This window comes from Neophocaena asiaeorientalis, unplaced genomic scaffold, assembly GCF_003031525.2.
Source record: "Neophocaena asiaeorientalis asiaeorientalis breed wild unplaced genomic scaffold, Neophocaena_asiaeorientalis_V1.1 scaffold54, whole genome shotgun sequence".
In the NCBI taxonomy this organism is placed as follows: Eukaryota; Metazoa; Chordata; class Mammalia; order Artiodactyla; family Phocoenidae; genus Neophocaena; species Neophocaena asiaeorientalis.
In genome coordinates, this window is record NW_020174938.1 from 647,277 (window position 1) to 664,515 (window position 17,239).

The 17,239-nt window shown below is 37.3% G+C and overlaps 1 protein-coding gene across 1 annotated transcript in view; it reads right to left on the bottom strand.

The window, feature by feature from the left end:
• Nucleotides 1-17,239, bottom strand: part of PEAK1 (pseudopodium enriched atypical kinase 1) — a 290,387-nt gene that overhangs the window by 227,272 nt on the left and 45,876 nt on the right. The window contains exons 2-3 of the mRNA XM_024761788.1: nucleotides 14,613-14,676; nucleotides 314-434 (exon numbers count right to left, since the gene is read on the bottom strand). The gene's annotated coding sequence lies outside the window, so the exon portion shown is untranslated. The remainder of the gene's footprint in view (nucleotides 1-313; nucleotides 435-14,612; nucleotides 14,677-17,239) is intronic.

Consider the following 17,239-nt stretch of genomic DNA (forward strand, 5'->3'; position numbering starts at 1 on the left):
TGTTGAATTTATTTATCTATATTTTTCTCAATGCATGTGACCTGATAAAAGAACAGCACCTGCAAACATCCATAACTCCCTTCCTTTTGCCTCTCCTTCCATCCAGGACTAATGCTTTCACCTAAGCTCAAGACCACACTCTCTCTTGCCTTCTCAGAAACCTTTGAAATACCCTTTATCTTACCAATGTATTCAACTTTCTCTCTTCACTAGCATCTTTCCTTCATTACATAAACACATTTAAGTCTCTACCTAAAAAAACAACAAAACCTTTAGCTTAAAAGGCAAATAAATCCTACTATATGGAACTTACCCTATGGTGTCCTCCCTTTCGTCTCTGCCCTCACGCAAATTCCCTCTCCAGTCCACAGCAATACGACTTCTGCTAACACCATTATATTAATCCAAGAGTTCTTAGCCTATGGCAGTAGGGTCTGTGGATAGAATTCAGAAGATCCATGAACTTAGATGGCAAAATAAATTATTTCTTTATTTTCTCCAAACCTCTAAAATTACTAATATATATACTGTACTTACAAATTTACTAAATTACTATTGGCCTGCCACTATATCTTGTTGTGTAGTATGTTAATTAAGCACATATTACTTTATCACAATTTGTTTGGTAATGATATTTTAGTATAATTGCTTTCCTTTGTAATCCTATGTATTTTATTTCATCCATCTGGGGCAAACTGTATTTTCCAAATATGCTGCAAAAATATCTCCCATTCCACATGCTCTTCTATGATGTAAATTTGCCACTTCCCCATAAAGAGGTAGAGCCTAATTCCCTTCTCCTTAAATCCAGAGTGGCACTTAACTTGCTAGTAACCAAGAGAGTGTGGTGGAAGTGACACTGAGTGACTTCTAATGCTGGTTAAGGAAAAGTCATGCAGGTTCTGGGACTAGGTTTGGGGTGATTTGTTAAACAGCGATTAACCAGTGATTACCAGAACAAAATTCAGTACCTGGAACTAGAGTACTAACATAACAAAAACATGTGATACTGGCTTTGGGATTGGGTGGTAGACACAAGGTGGAAGGGCCCTAAGAATCTCATTAGCAAAAGCTTGATGAGCCTTGGGAAGGTTACTCGAGAAGCCTTAAAGGAGTGAGTAAAATGCTCTCAGAAGCTGGAGGAAAGAAGACCCTTGTTATAAAGCGGCAGAAAATTTAGTAAAACTGTTGCCTCTGCTAAGTTAAAAAGCAGAAAATGTTGATAATGAACTGTTACTTCTAGCTAAGGTAATTCCCAAGCAGAAGGTCCAATGTGTCAACTGATTTCTTTTATATGTATAGTATTGTAGAAGGTACAGATAGAGAGATGAGTTAAAGAAAGTATTCTGTTTTCAAGCAAAATTTAAGGAAATATAAAGGAACCAGCAATTGCTGCGTTCAAAAGTAAAACTATTTTCATCTACAATCTCTCCCAGCAGAGAATGCTCAAAGTAAGAAAAGGTCTGAAGACAAAGATCAAATAGAGGGTGTTGAAAGGAAAATCTGGTCTCCAGGAAGAGAGGAAGCCAACGGTGTTACTGAAAAATCCTTTATTAACACCCGGTTTCTCCTTGATCTCCTTCCCAGTGCCTTTTTCTGTACTTGTCCACTAAAACTAGATGTGCTCAAGGCGTTTGTACTCAAATCCTGAGCAATTTCTTCTTCAACCACTCCTGAAAAATCTACTAACCCAAAAATCTCTCCCTCAAGCCCCCACCTCTCTCCAAGAATTGTACACAGATCTGCACATCTCCACTTGAATATCTCAGAGAAACCTCAAACTAAATTATTTCAAAACCCTATCCATCCCTACTCCACAAGTTATTTCTACACATGAACATGCATTGGGAATAAATAGCACTACCATCCATTTAATTGCACAATGTAGGAGTCATCCCTGATTTCTTCCTCTCCTTCTCCCTGCCCCCATCCTCCCCCAACCAAGAGTTAATAATATCAGTCATCAAGTTCTATAGATTCTACCTGCTAAACCTCTCTGGAGTCTACCCCCTCTTCAGTTACATCCTGCCTGGACTACCTTCCAAGCAGTCTCTCTGTTCCAATATATATTTCATACTATTCTCAAAATCACCTTCTTAAAACAAAATATTAAACATGTTAACCTCCTGCTTAAGACCCTTCAGAGATCCCTATCAAAACCTTTTGACAGGGCTTCCCTGGTGGCACAGTGGTGGAGAGTCCACCTGCCGATGCAGGCCACACGGGTTCATGCCCCAGTCCGGGAAGATCCCACATGCCGCGGAGCAGCTAGGCACGTGAGCCATGGCCGCTGAGCCTGCACATCCAGAGCCTGTGCTCCGCAATGGGAGAGGCCACAACAGTGAGAGGCCCACGTACCGCAAAAAAAAAAAAACCTTTTGACATAGCTTACAAGTAAGTACTTTTCGATCCAGCCCTCCCCTACAAACTACCCCACATACCATTTATTCTAAGTACGCCAAAATAAGGACCCAACATGATTAGGAGTACATACTTTTCCCCCTAGGAAGCAACTCCTGTTATGAATCCTAAGTACTCTGCTATGTATTTACTGCTTCAACAATTATAGAGCACCTACTCTGTGGCAAATCTGGCAGGACCTATGCCAGGGCTAGGAATACAAAAATAAATGAGAAACAGGTCCTGGCCTCTTCCCTGGAAGCGCACAGAAAGAAGGAAAATAAGTACAACACGTGGATTTATAATGGAAGATAGCATGATGTGGTGGATTGACTATTCGAGGGGGGCAGAGAGGTAGAGCAGAGAGTAAGAAAAACAACAGGATAAATATAGTACTTTCTCCTGGAGCAGCAAGTCTCTTTGATGTAGAAACTTAAAACATTTTAATATTAATATACTCATTATAAGCAGAATACAAATTACATGAAAGATGCAATAAAATACTTTAAAATTCACGGGCCATTTTGGGTAAGAATGACTATCCAGAGTTAAAATTTAAAGTAATATGACTAAGCAGAAAGATAGCCACGTTAAGTCAGAGACCCTCTTAGAATTGAGCAACTCACACCACCTAAAGGCTGGCTTTTTGGCTCCACCTATCCAAAAAGCCAACACTAGCTGGGTGAAAATTCAGTGAAATACCACTGGATGGTCAAAAAGATTCTGTAGGACTCTTTGTTACAGCCAGCCTACACCTCTACACAGCCTCTATAGAGGGCTTCAGACATGGCAAGAAGGCTTACAGGTGACTGAGGAATCTTCAACTTACTCACTTGGCTCGGTCAGATTAAAGTTACCTGTAATTATACAAAGGAAGTCTAAGAAGACCAGGAAAAATTATACACTGGCTCCAACTCCTACAGAGATGATGAGTTAGCAAAACTGCTGATGCCCTTTCAGAAGATCAGCCCTTGGGGAAGTTACACAGGAAAAATGGAGAGACGTATGAGAAACACCTGCGGTGACAAGGACCCATTTTGAACTGGTATGTGTGGAATGGTGGCTTTGGCCTGAGGCAAGAGGCAGCCCACCAAAGCCATGGGATAACAAAACAGAAAAAGAACTACTGAAGTTCTGTTTTTGCTTTTCTTGTGTCCCAGCAACTATGTGCACACGACGTGGTCCCATATATGGGACAACCTCTGGTCTCTGGTCCTCAGGAAAATAGGAGCTGAGAAAAACAGCTGGATACACACTAACCTCCCTTGGCTGCTTCTTCACATCACCCTCTGCTCCTACACAAACCTCTTCCTCAAGAGAAACAGTAAAGAAGTGACCTGAGATTATATTGTATGGGGTTAGGAGTGACTGACTGACTCAAGCTCTCTGAGGCCTGGGGCTCTCTAACTCCCACCCTGATATCACTGGGACATAAACCTGATTATCCCCACAGAAGCACTGTCTGACAGAGTAAAATATCAAGTACCAAAGAGTAAGTGTAAAACAAGATATTTTAGTCTGTTCGAGCTACCATTACAAAATACCATAGACAAGATAGCTTAAACAACAGAAATACTTCCTCACAGTTCTGGAGGCTGGAGGTCTGCAATTAGGGTGCCAGCACGGTCAGGTTCTGGTGAGAGCTCCCTTTCTGGCTTGCAGATGGCCACCTTCTGGCTGTGTCCACATAGAAGACAGAAAGGAACAGCAAGCTCTCTGGTTATCTACTCTTATAAAAGCACTAACCTCACTGAACCAGGGCCCCACCTTCATGACCTCATCTAACCCTAATTATCTCCCAAAGGCCCCACCTCCAAATACCACACATTGGACGTTAGAGCTTCAACACACGAATTTGGGGTAGGGGGAATGACATACAGTCAGTCTATAACATCTATTTATTTTTAAAAAGGTGAAATTTGATCCTAACATTGTACCATATGAAAAATCAACACCAGATGGATCAAAGACTTAAACATCGAAAACAACTTTAAAAAACTTAGTGGAAAAGATGACTATCTTTTGACCACAGGGTAAGGAAAATTTTCTTAAATAAGAAAAATTTGACTATACTAAGAACCACTGTTCATCAAAAAATACCTTCAAGAAAGTAAAAATACAAGTTATAAACTAGCAAAAAGTGTTCACAATACACACAACTTGTAATGCACTATTATCAATAACATATAAAGAAGTAACACACACAATCAGAACATGGCCAGAAAAATGGGCAAGAGACAATGAAGAGGCATTTCACAGCAGAATGCAACATATAACCAACACATGTACGAAAAACTGTTCATCACTGGGGATCACAGATTTTCAAAGCAAGACCCTGTGTCACGAAAAACCATGGAAAGCTTTGTAATGGACCAAAAAACAAAGAAACAAACAAATAAAAATCAGTCAATCTTCTCTCAAGTTCATACATACATCACCTCCATCTTTCATTGCCTTTGAGCAATTTTTCAATTTGATGCAATGTAGAAAACTGATGATAATGTGAATTATTCTTGGGTACAACAGAGCAAATTACTTGTGTCCAGTGGATTATAATTGGTAATTGCACAGGAGATATACTAATTTTTGCATTTATTTGAAAATGTTATTTCAGCATTCCTTTACTACACATAAATGAGTAACTCTTCAAATTTCCCTTTGAACTGATTTTAACATCTTACCAGTTTCCTCAATAGTGAGTTAAATAAAATACTTGACAAGTGACAATTTTATATCTGTATGAGAGTCACAATTATATCTCCTTTTAAAAATCCTTTATGACCACAATTAAAATTCAACATCACCCACTATGATTTAAAAAAAAACAAAAAACAAAAAACCTTACAGCAAACGAGGAATAGAAAGGGTTACTCAACCCAAGGATAACACCTTCATGGTGAAAGACTGAAAACTTTCTCCCCCAAATCAGGAACAATCCAAGGATGTCTGCTCTCACCACTTGCATTCAAAATTGTACTAGAGGTTCTAGTTAGTAAATAAGGCAAGGGAAAAATGATAAGATGATAGAAAGAATTTAAAAAATAAATGATAGGAAGAAGTAAAACTGTCTTTACTTACAAACATATCAGTTACATAGTAAAGCCTAGAAAATCTTAAGAAAAAAAAAGGCTACTAAAACTTACAAAGGCCAATATACAAAATTAAATGATATACTAGTAATGAACAACTGGAAATGAAACACTTTTAAAATGCCATTACAATAGCATTAAAAAAATCAAAGTAGAAGACTTGTACACTGAATACTAAAAAAAAATACATAGCTCTTGAGAAATTAAAGATGATCTAAATAAGTGGAGTGAGATATCATGTTTATAAAGTGTTAAGATGCCTACTCACGCCAAATTGACCTGTGGAGTAAGTACAGTGTGAAGCAAAATCTACAAACGTTTTTTCAGAAAATGAAAAGCTAATCCTAAAACCTAAGTGGTAAAGTGGATTTTAATATTTAAATGAAAATACAAGGAGCCTAGAAGAGCCAAAACAAATCTTTAAGAAAAACAAAATTAGAGAACTTACACTATCTGACTTCCAAACTTATAAAGCTACTGTAATCAAGATAGTATGGTATCAGCAAAAAGAAGAAAAATACATCAATGGAACAGAAGACAGAACCCAGACACACACATACACAGTCAACTGACTTTTTTTTTTTTTTTTTTTGGCTGCATTGGATCTTTGTTGCTGCATGCAGGCTTTCTCTAATTGCGGTGAGCGGGAGTCACTCTTTGTTGAGGTGTGCGGGTTTCTCACTGCGGTGGCTTATCTTGCTACGGAGCATGGGCTCTAGGCACACGGGCTTCAGTAGTTGTGGCACACTGGCTCAGTAGTTGTGGCTCGCGGGCTCTAGAGCGCAGGCTCAGTAGTTGTGGCGCACAGGCTTAGTTGCTCTGCGGCATGTGGGATCTTCCCGGACCAGGGCTCGAACCCACGTTCCCTGCGTTGGCAGGCGGATTCTTAACCACTGTGCCACCAGGGAAGTCCCTGTCAACTGATTTTTGACAAAGTCATCAAAGCAATTCAATGAGGAAAAGAAAATCTTTTCAACAAATGGTACTGGGAAAACTGGTTGTCCACATGCAAAAGAATGAAGTTGAACCCTCACCAGCACCATATACAAAAGTTAACTCAAAATGGATCAAATACTTAAATGTAAGACCTAAAACAAATACCTAAATATAAGACCTTTCTCTTAGAAGAAAACATACGGCAAAAGTTTCAGAGCATTGGATTTGGCAATGATTTCTTGGATTTAACACCAAAGGCATATGTAACAAAAGACAAAACAGACAAATTGGACTTCGTGAAAATTTTTGTTTCGTGCATCCAAAGACACTATTCATGGGGTAAAAAGGCAAGCCACAGAATGGGAGAAAATATTTGCAAATCATATATATGATAAGGGATTAATATCGAAAATATATAGAGAACTCCTAAAACTCAACAACAACAACAAAAATAACCCTATTCAAAAATGGGCAAAGGACTTGAATAGACATTTCCCCAAGAAGATATATGAATGGCCAATAAGCACAGGAAAAGATGCTCAACATCACTAATCATTAGGGAAATGCAAAACAAAACTACATCTCACACCCACTAGTATGGCTACTATGAAAAAAATAGTAAACAAGTTTTGGCAAAATGTGGAGAAACTGGAAGTCTTGTGCACTGTTCAGGGGAATTTTAAATGGTACTTCTGCTGTGGAAAGCAATATGGTGATTCCTCAAAAATGAAAATAGAATTACCAAATCCACTTCTGGGTATAAACCCAAAAGAACTGAAAGCAGGATCATGAAGAGATATTGGTACACCCAAGTTCACAGGAGCATTTTTCATAATAGCTAAAACATAGAAGCAACCCAAGTATCCATCAACAGATGAATAGATAAGCAAAATATGGTATATACATATAATGGAATATTATTCAGCTTTACAAAGAAAGGGAAAATATACTACAACACAGATTAACCTTGAGGACATTAGGCTAAGTGAAATAAGCCAGTCACTAAAAGACAAATACTGTATGATTCCACTTACATGAGGTACTTAGAGTAGTCAAAGTCATAAAGACAGAAAGCATTATTGTGGTTGCCTGGGACTGGGGGGAGGGGAAAATGGGCGTTTGTTTCACAAGATGAAAGGAGTTATGGGGATAGATGGTGGTGATCGCTGCACAACGTGAAAGCATTTAATACCACTGAACTGTACACTTAAATATGGTTATGATAAATTTTTTGTTACGTATTTTGACCACAAATTTTTTAAAAGACATATTAAGAAAGACAGCGAGAATGGAAGAAGTTTGTGATGGTGAGAAAAGATGATTTTTTTTAAAAAAAAATTGATAGAAATCAGAATAGTGGTTCACGAAGGAGCCTGAGGAAACTGAAGGGGTAATAAAAGTGTTCTAAATTTTTATAGGGGATTGGATTATATAGGTATATGCACATGTCAAAACTCACTGAACTGTATATTTAAGATCTGTGCATTTTATTGTAAAGTTGTAAATTATATCTCGCTTTTAAAGTTTTTTTAAAGATCACAACTAGATACTATTTTAGATCATTCAACTAGCAAATTTTTAAAGTCTGAAAACACCAAGTACTGGAAAGACTGTAAAACAACAGGATCTCTTATACACTGATGGTATGGTAGAAGGATAAAATGGGGCAATCACTCTAGAAATAAACTTTGGATTATCTTTTTAAGTTTAATATTTACTACTGATACCGTATGACCCAGCAATTCCATTCACAGTTCCATACCCAGGAGAACCTCTTGCACATGAACTATAAGAGTCATGTGCAGGAATGTTTCTTGCATCAGTGTTAAAAATAGCAAACACCTGAAGACAGAATTTTTTATGACTCAAACCCAGAAAGAAATTGAGCGTGATAACTAAGGGTATCAGTTTCAAATATTGAAGATGTCTTTATGTTTTAAAGACAACTCAGTTTTAGTATGTATATATTATCAGTTTGTTCAAGGTGTGTGTGTACAGAACAAATCCAAACTTAAGGCACAGAATTAAGGTACTATAATGAATTTTTATTTTAAAAGGTAGAATTTATTCATTCAACATGGCTTTTATGAGAGTAAAGATTGGAACTTATCTAAATGCTGGTTACATCATCTATACTATATTCATACACAAAATATCCTGCAGCTGTAAACATGAATGAAGTAGATCTAAATATACAGAAAGATCTCCAAGTCATGAAAGGAAGTTGAAAAAGGAAGAAGTAGAACAGTACATTCTCATGGATTAAAATAAATTCCAATATAGATACTTTAAAATTTATATTTACATTTGCAAAAATAATTTGAAAGCTAATAAACTGCTAATGGAACTTCCTTCTGAAAATAAGAACAGGGGATCTAAGGTGAAAGGAAGATTTACTTTTCACTGTAAATCCTTTGGTACCATCTGTATTTCTGACCACATACCTGCTTTTTCAATTTACATGGAGGGAGGGGAGAAAGAGGCTCTCAGACTTCCATGTTTCTGGCAAGCAACCTCTCCCATGCCTCACAGCAGATATGCCAAACCTTCACCACTCCCTTCAAACTCCATATCTCACCCCTGTTGCCTCCCTCCAGAACATCGCCAACCACAACATCACCAAGCCAAGGACTTTGTTTTCCACTTCAGAGAAAAGGGGAACTGCCTATATTTCCTAATTCATTCCCATAAATTTATCTCTGGCTACATCCATGGACATATCCTTCCCTCAGAAGAAACAGGCCACTTCAGGCAAATATGTATTCCAGATGCAATCTTTCACCTCTGCAGGGGAGCCTATTCTCTGTGTCATTCCTCTCTCCACTTCCACAAGCTTGCTCGTAACTGGCCCCTTCTCCCACCAGCTCTGTACATACACATGCTCAAAAGTCTCTCCTATATTAAAAAATATCTTATGTTCTCCTCTATGTAGCACCCTAAACTCATTCTTCCCCTTCACAGTTAAACCTCTCACAACAGTAGTCCTTAATCCCTGACAGTCTCTTCTTCATTTCCCATTCACTGCTTAACCTACCAGAATCTTGTTTCCCTCCTCACCACTAAAAAAACAAAAACAAAAACCACTTTTGTTACTCTTGCTAAAATCACTAAAAGACTAAACCAATAGTCATTTTGTGAACCTTACTTTACTTGATCTCTCTGCAGTATCTGACACTGCTGACGTCTGCCACTCTGTTTTTTTTTTTAAATAAATTTTTATTTATTTATTTTTGGCTGTGTTGCTGCGCGCGGGCTTTCTCTAGTTGCGGCAAGCAGGAGCTACTCTTCGTTGTGATGCGCGGCCTTCTCATTATGGTGGCTTCTCTTGTTGCAGAGCACGGGCTCTAGGTGCACGGTCTTCAGTAGCTGTGGCTCACAGGCTCTAGAACGCACGCTCAGTAGTTGTGGCGCACAGGCTTAGTTGCTCTGTGGCATGTGGGATCCTCCCGGAGGGCTCAAGCCTGTGTCCCCTGCATTAGCAGGCGGATTCTTAACCACTGAGCCACCAGGGAAGTTCCTGACACTCTTCTTGAAACCCTCTAATCCCCTGGCTTCTGTGACACATCTCTCTTCTATCTCTACGATATGCACTGGAGATTCAAAGATGTATATGACAAAGTCCCTGACTTCAAGGAGCACAGATTCTAAAATGAGAGAAATACATGCAAATGATCACAACACAGTGAAATAGTACTATGATAGTTATAGGTACAAAGTGCTGCAGTAGCTGCATGATGGAGAAAGAGAGGGAGCATGAATTCTAAGAGGCAGCAACTAGAATGTATAAAGTCCCACATATAAATCAGCATGGTATGTACAGGGAATTTAATTGATAATCGTTCAGCATACAAGTTCTGAAATCTGATTCTACTATTTACCAGCTCAATGACATAAAATAACAATCTCTATTTCAAAGGACTACTATGAAAATTAAATTAAATAGGGTCTGGCATATATTGAAAGGTCTCAATAAATGTTAACTTTTTCATGACAAAAACACTGAACAAACTAGGAATAAAAGGGAACTTCCTCAACCTGATAAAGGGCAGTTAGGAAAAACCCACAGGTAACATCGTACTTAATGCTAAAAGACTGAATTCTTTCCCCCTAAGATCAGGAACAAGATGAGGATGACTGCTCTCACCACTTCTATTTAACACTGTGCTGAAGGTTTTAGTCAGGGCAATTAGGTAATAAAAAGACATAAAAGGCATCCAGATTGGAAAGGAAGAAATAAAACTATCACTATTTGCAGATGACAAGATATTAAATATAAAAAAATTCTAAGTAATAACTACTAGAACTAATAGTTGAACTAAGAGTTCAGCAAGGGTGCACGATTTAAAAATCAATTACATTTCTATACTCCAGCAATGAACAATCCAAAAACAAAAGTAAAGAAACTATGCCATTCACAATACTATGAAAAAGAGTAAAGGACTTAAGAATAAATTTGACAAAAAAAGCACAACACATGCATTGAAAATTATAAAACATCATTGAAAGAAATTAAAGAACACCTAAATAAATGAAGAGACCTCCAATGTTCATGGATTGGAAGGCTTACTATTGTAAAGTTTCCAAACTGATTTACAGATTCATAATACAGATCAACACAGTCTCTATCAAAATCCCAGACGGATCTTTTTATGTAGAACTTGACAAGCTGATCCTAAAATTCATATGAAAATGCAAGGGGGGACTTCCCTGGTGGTCCAGTGGTTAAGAATCCATCTTGCAATGCACGGACACCCGTTCAATCCCTGGTCCGGGAACTAAGATCCCACATGCCGTGGGGCAACCAAGCCTGCACGCCACAACTACAGAGCCCATGCGCTCTGGAGACTGTGCACCACAACTAGAGAGAAGCCCACATGTGCACTGCAATGAAGAGCCCGCATGCCACAACTAAGACCTGACACAGCCATAAAATAAATAAATATTTTAAAAAAAGGAAAGAAAGAAAGAAAATGCAAGCACCAGAAGACAACCTTGAATAAGAACAAACTTGGAGAATTCACACTTCGTGATTTCAAAACTTCCTACAAAACTACAGTAATCAGACAATGTGATACTAGCACAAGGAAAGATGTATAAATCAATGGAATCAAATGAAAAGTCCAGAAATAAATCCTTACATTTATGGTCAACTGATATTCTTTAAGGGTGCCAAGATAATCCAATGGCCTAGGACAACTAGATATCTGAATGCAAAAGAATGAAGCTGAGCCTCTACTTCACTCCATACATAAAAATTAACTGAAAATGAATCATAGACCTAAATTTAAGAACTAAAACAATAAAACTTACATTTAGAAGAAAATATGAATAAATCTCCATCACGTTGGATTAGGCAATGGCTTCTTAGATAAAACACCAAAATCATAAGCAACAAAAGAAACATAGATAAAATTAAAAACTTTTGTGCTTTAAAGAACAATATTGAGAAAGTGAAAAGACAACTCACAGAATGGGAGAAAATATTTGCAAATCATGTATTTCATAAGTGACTTGTATCCAGAATATATAAAGAACTCTTACAATAAAAGGATAACCTAATTTTTAAATGGGCAAAGGATTTGAATAGACATTTCTCAAAGTAAGATATACAAATGGCCATTAAGCGCATGAAAAGGTATTCAACATCATTAGCCACTAGGGAAATACAAATCAAAAGCACAATGAGGGCTTCCCTGGTGGCGCAGTGGTTGAGAGTCCACCTGCCGATGCAGGGGACACGGGTTCGTGCCCCGGTCCGGGAAGATCCCACATGCGGCGGAGCGGCTGGGCCCATGAGCCATGGCCGCTGAGCCTGTGCGTCCGGAGCCTGTGCTCCGCAATGGGAGAGGCCACAACAGTGAGAGGCCCATGTACCGCAAAAAATAAAAAAAAAAAAAAAAAAAAAAAGCACAATGAGACCACTTTACATCCATTAGAATGGCTGTAATTTAAAAAAAGAAAAAAAGGAAGAGGATAATAACAAATGTTGGTGACGATATGGAGAAACAAATCCTCATACATCACTGGTGGGAATGAAAAATGATACAGTCTCTTTGGAAAACTGTTTGGCAGCTCCTCAAAATGTTAAACATGGATTTACCAAATGACCCAGCAATTCCACTCTTAGGTATGTACCCAAGAGAAATGAAAACATGTACACACAAAAACTTATACACAAATGTTCATAGCAAAATATTCATAATAACCCAAATGTAGAAACAACCTAAATGTCCACCAACTGATGAACAGATAAGCAAAATATGGTACATGCATATTGCGGAGTCCAGCTCCTGACCAACAAATCGACGTGTGACTTTTCCAACCTGACCATAAATGACTACAAAGGCCCTGGCAGGCCTCACATAGGAAATCTGCCCTCCCCTGACTAGACCTGGCACACAGTCAGTGCACTGCTGTCTCTGAAGAGAGTTGCAGTCAAGGACCCAGGCATCCCTGACTGACCATGCTCTTTAGCACAGCTGTATCCCTAGCCCAGGTACCTTCTTCCAGAAGTTTCTTTATATGTGGCCTGCAGCTGAGGCCTTTCTTCAGGTGCCTCTTCTGAGATCTTCTCATTAGGAAGGAAACATTAAAGACATTTTTTTCTCTACTCTGACTCAGTACTTTTCCACTCCAAGTCCTTCCATCTCACCCTCCAACCAGCCCTGGGTCCATAAAACTGCAGGAACCTTTTGTTTGGGGCTCCCTCAGCAGTGAGACAACCCCCCCACCCCCGTACTGATTCACCTGAGTGAGAGGGCCTGCACTTTCTCAGGTTTAGCCTCTTGCTTATACTATCTCAGTAAGTGAATAAAGACTAGAATGTTACTTTCATTTTGGAATGTTGTTTTTAATCAGCTACCTTGATACCTGGAAGCTCAGCACTTACCCCTGCCCCCCAACCCACTTCTCTCTCACAAGCTCAGCTAAACTCCTGACACATAAAATATATTATTATTTAGCCATAAAAAGGAATGAAGTACTGGTTCATGATGAACCATGGATGAACCTTGAAAACTTTATGCTAAATGGAAGAAGTAAGTCACAAAAGACCACATACTGTACAATTCCATTTATACGAAATGTCCAGAATTGGCAGCTCTATAGAGAGAAAGTAGATTAGTAGCTGCCAGGGACTGAGTAGAGAGAGGAATGGATAGTGACTGCTAATGAGTTCTGATGTCTCTTTGAAGTGATGAAAATATTCTAGAATTAGACTGTGGTGATAGTTGCATAATGCTGTAAATACAATAAATTACATCAAATTTAAATAAATGGATGAATTTCATGGTATGTAAATTATTTCTCAGTAAAGCTGTTTTCTTAAAATGTTAGTTCCTAACATTCCTAGAGCACTAGTGAGATGGAAAAATGGATATAAAACAGATTATACTGCTCTGCAGGAGTCTAAAATATCCTTTGAACACTGTAAAGGTACTGAAGGATTCTGAGTCATGGACTAACACGATGACATTTATCTTTTAGAAAAAGCACCCTCGTAAGTGTGACAAGAATGGCTTAGAGAGCAGCTGGACTCAAGGTGGAAAGACCAGATGATGGACTTATAATGTTACATTTAAAAACTTAAAAGATGAAGAAGATTTGAGCCAAGACATGTAAGAAAAGGGAAAGAGCTATGATACGATCTTTAGAGTGGAATGCTATCTATAGAAACCAAACACTAACATACTAAAGGATATATCCTTATTGTATAAGCACCCCCCCAAACAGAGGGAACTAGAGAAAATAATCAACTCCAAGAGAAGAGAGTGGTAGAAAACTCTTAATAACTGAACTACTAAAATAGTTACCAGTTGTTGTAATCTATGACTTAACTAATTGAAGGTTTGCCTTCAAGAATATCAGATTATAATGCCACTATCTTTCTCAAGTGCGTGTCAGGGAACAGCAGTGTGAACTTCAAACTTTGAGTATAAAAAACAAAGGAAAAATTCACTCAAAACTATTTTAATGGCTAGAACCAGCTTCATTTGTTTCAATCAAATGTCCTACAAAGTAAAAGTAAGCATGCTATATATGTAGCTTTATAATAAATAGTATTTGCCTCCTATTAAAACTCTCAGAGGAAAAGACATTAAATTTTTAATGCCTTAAATTTTTCAGAAACAATTATTTCTCATTATAAAATATATCTTAAAAGGCAAATGCATTTATAAAATATCTCACCTTAGGTTTTCAGACAAATCCACAAAGAAATCTCTACAGCATAACTTCCAGTTTAGGCAGATACCTGAATTGAAAAAAAGGAAAAAGACATGGTCAATATGACTAAATCTGAGTAGGGAACTTCATTTTTTCAAGAGAAGAACCCTAACTTGATCGTTTACCCCCTAAAATTTTGTGCTCAAGTTGTTCTTTAGAAGCTTGTAAAATGTCAAGGATCTTAATTCTGCTAGACTTTCTATTGTCTATAATTATTTAAACATTTTGACAAATCTTGAAATATAAAACTTATCAAAACATATACTATATTAACAAGGGTGAGGGGGATCAATTCAAGAAAAATAATTTTTGTTCACCTGTTCAAGTTTTCAAAACAGAAGGCATTTTCTAAAAGTCTGCACTCCCCATAATACCACCACCATGACCTCCTATCCTCACAAAAATGACAGAATTCAAAAATATGGAAATATAAAAGTAAACCAACAGCATGTGTTTATAAAACAAGTAAAAGGGAAGATTAAATAAAACAAATGGCTAATAAGTTATGAAAATTTCACCTACATTGGCAAAGGAAATCAAATTGAGATATCATCTTTCATCAATAAAATTTGAGTTGTTTTTTAAATAAGATGTTAGTTATTAGTGCTGTTCCAGTCCTCCTCCTTCCTAGACTCACAGTAGAACTGCACTTCACTGCCCTGTTTCAACTTAGTTCTGGCTACATGACTTGCTTTAGCCACTAAAATGTACATAGACATGATATATTATTAGGCATAAGCTTTAGGAACCAGTACACAACTGGAAGACCTACCCACTGCTGCAGTGATTATGGAAAGAAGTAACCAGATGGAGCTCTGATCAGGATGGTTCACTAAATGACTCCAAAGAGAGAGAGAAGACCCCCTGCTGATATGTGTTAGACATGTAGCACAAGCAAAAAGTAAACATGGTTGTATTAAACCACTGAGATTTTGGGGATTGTTACTATACCATAATCTACAGCTATACTGATAGCTACAAATTATAATGTAATATAATAACATAATTATAGTAATATAATGATACAATATAATGGGCATCTTTGCAGATACCCCTATTGTGGTAGTGTAAATAGGTAAAGTCTTTCTGGAAAGCAATTTTGCAATACACAAGAGCTTTAAAAAGTTCAAACCCTTTGACCTAGTAACTTCTCTCTCAGAACTCTGTTCTAAATAATAAAAAATCCAAAGATTTATATCATAGCACATTGATGACTGTAAAGAACTGGAAATAAACTGAAAGTTCATGGCCCAATTCAACATTCATGACACCATCAAGAAGCTTATAATTCAAAAGAAAACATAGTTCAGGTACATACAAAAAAAGTAAAAAATAAATATCCCAAAAGGTGCAACAAACAAAATGTTATAGAAATTCCAAAGAGTAAAATGTCAAGGGAAATGTTTAGGTAAGGTTTTGGGAAAGACGTTGATAAGAAAAGGGGGCATTCCAGGAAGTAGAAATGGAATGAACAAAGGTACAAATGGGCAATTTGTTACAGCAAGGATTCTCACCATCTTTTTGTTTCCCTAGATCTGGCTCTAGCCAAATGATAGCATACAGAATGTCCTTAATTTCTAAAGTAACTGAGCTACCCACAATATGAAATAAGTAAAAAGAAAAACACAGATGTAATATGCTGGTTAAGGTAATCAGTATTCAAAAAGTAGACAGTCTACACCTTCTTAAGTTTTCCGATAGCCTCTGTGAACAACAAAAATACAACATACCTGCAAAACCAAATGTAAATTCTGTGCATTTAAGACTGACTGTTATTTTCATAACATTAAGCATACCAAAAGAGCTGAGTTTTCAGGTTTTTATTATTTTATCTTCCTTTCTACTGAGTAATTTTATTCTATGGATAGCAAACTTTGCTATTCAGCTCACTCCATACCTAGGGCCTAGTAGATGCTATCTAAATACTTGTTGAATTAATATTGGGATTTAATATATATTTCACAGAAAATACTCCTCATTTCTAATTATTCAGAGTAATGGGAAGTAGAAAGAAAATAAGTAACATTAATTGAAAATGCTGTAAAAAATGAAGCCATAAAAGAACTTAAACCATTATTTTCAAAACGCTCCTTGAAGCAAATAATCTGTTTACCAGTAACTCAAGCCTTTATTGTAGCCTTTGTTGTTATGCTACACACATACACCATCAAGACAGTCATTTTTACTAAATATAGCTTGAGAGAAAAAAATCACATAATTTGATACCCAGAAAAATGCCAGTAGTTCACCTTTGTATTCCACACAATTCCTAGCACATAGTGGGTGCTTTCAAATCATTCATTGAGTTGAACAGTCACAGAGAAAATGTTTATTCTGCTGTCCATATGAGTTCATTATATTTCAAAGGTATGAGTCATCAACTCTGACAATAAAAGCAAAACTTACACCCCTACAAATCCTTGACATATCTCAAGAGCTCTCAGAAATGAGAAGAGATATCCATAGACATGTTCCCTAAGTTACACAAATGTAAGAAGATAAAGCGTTTTCACTGTTGTAGATTTGCTATATTTAGATGGCTCTGAATTGAATTATTCAAGCATATACAAATACAACGTTGAAGGGGTCCA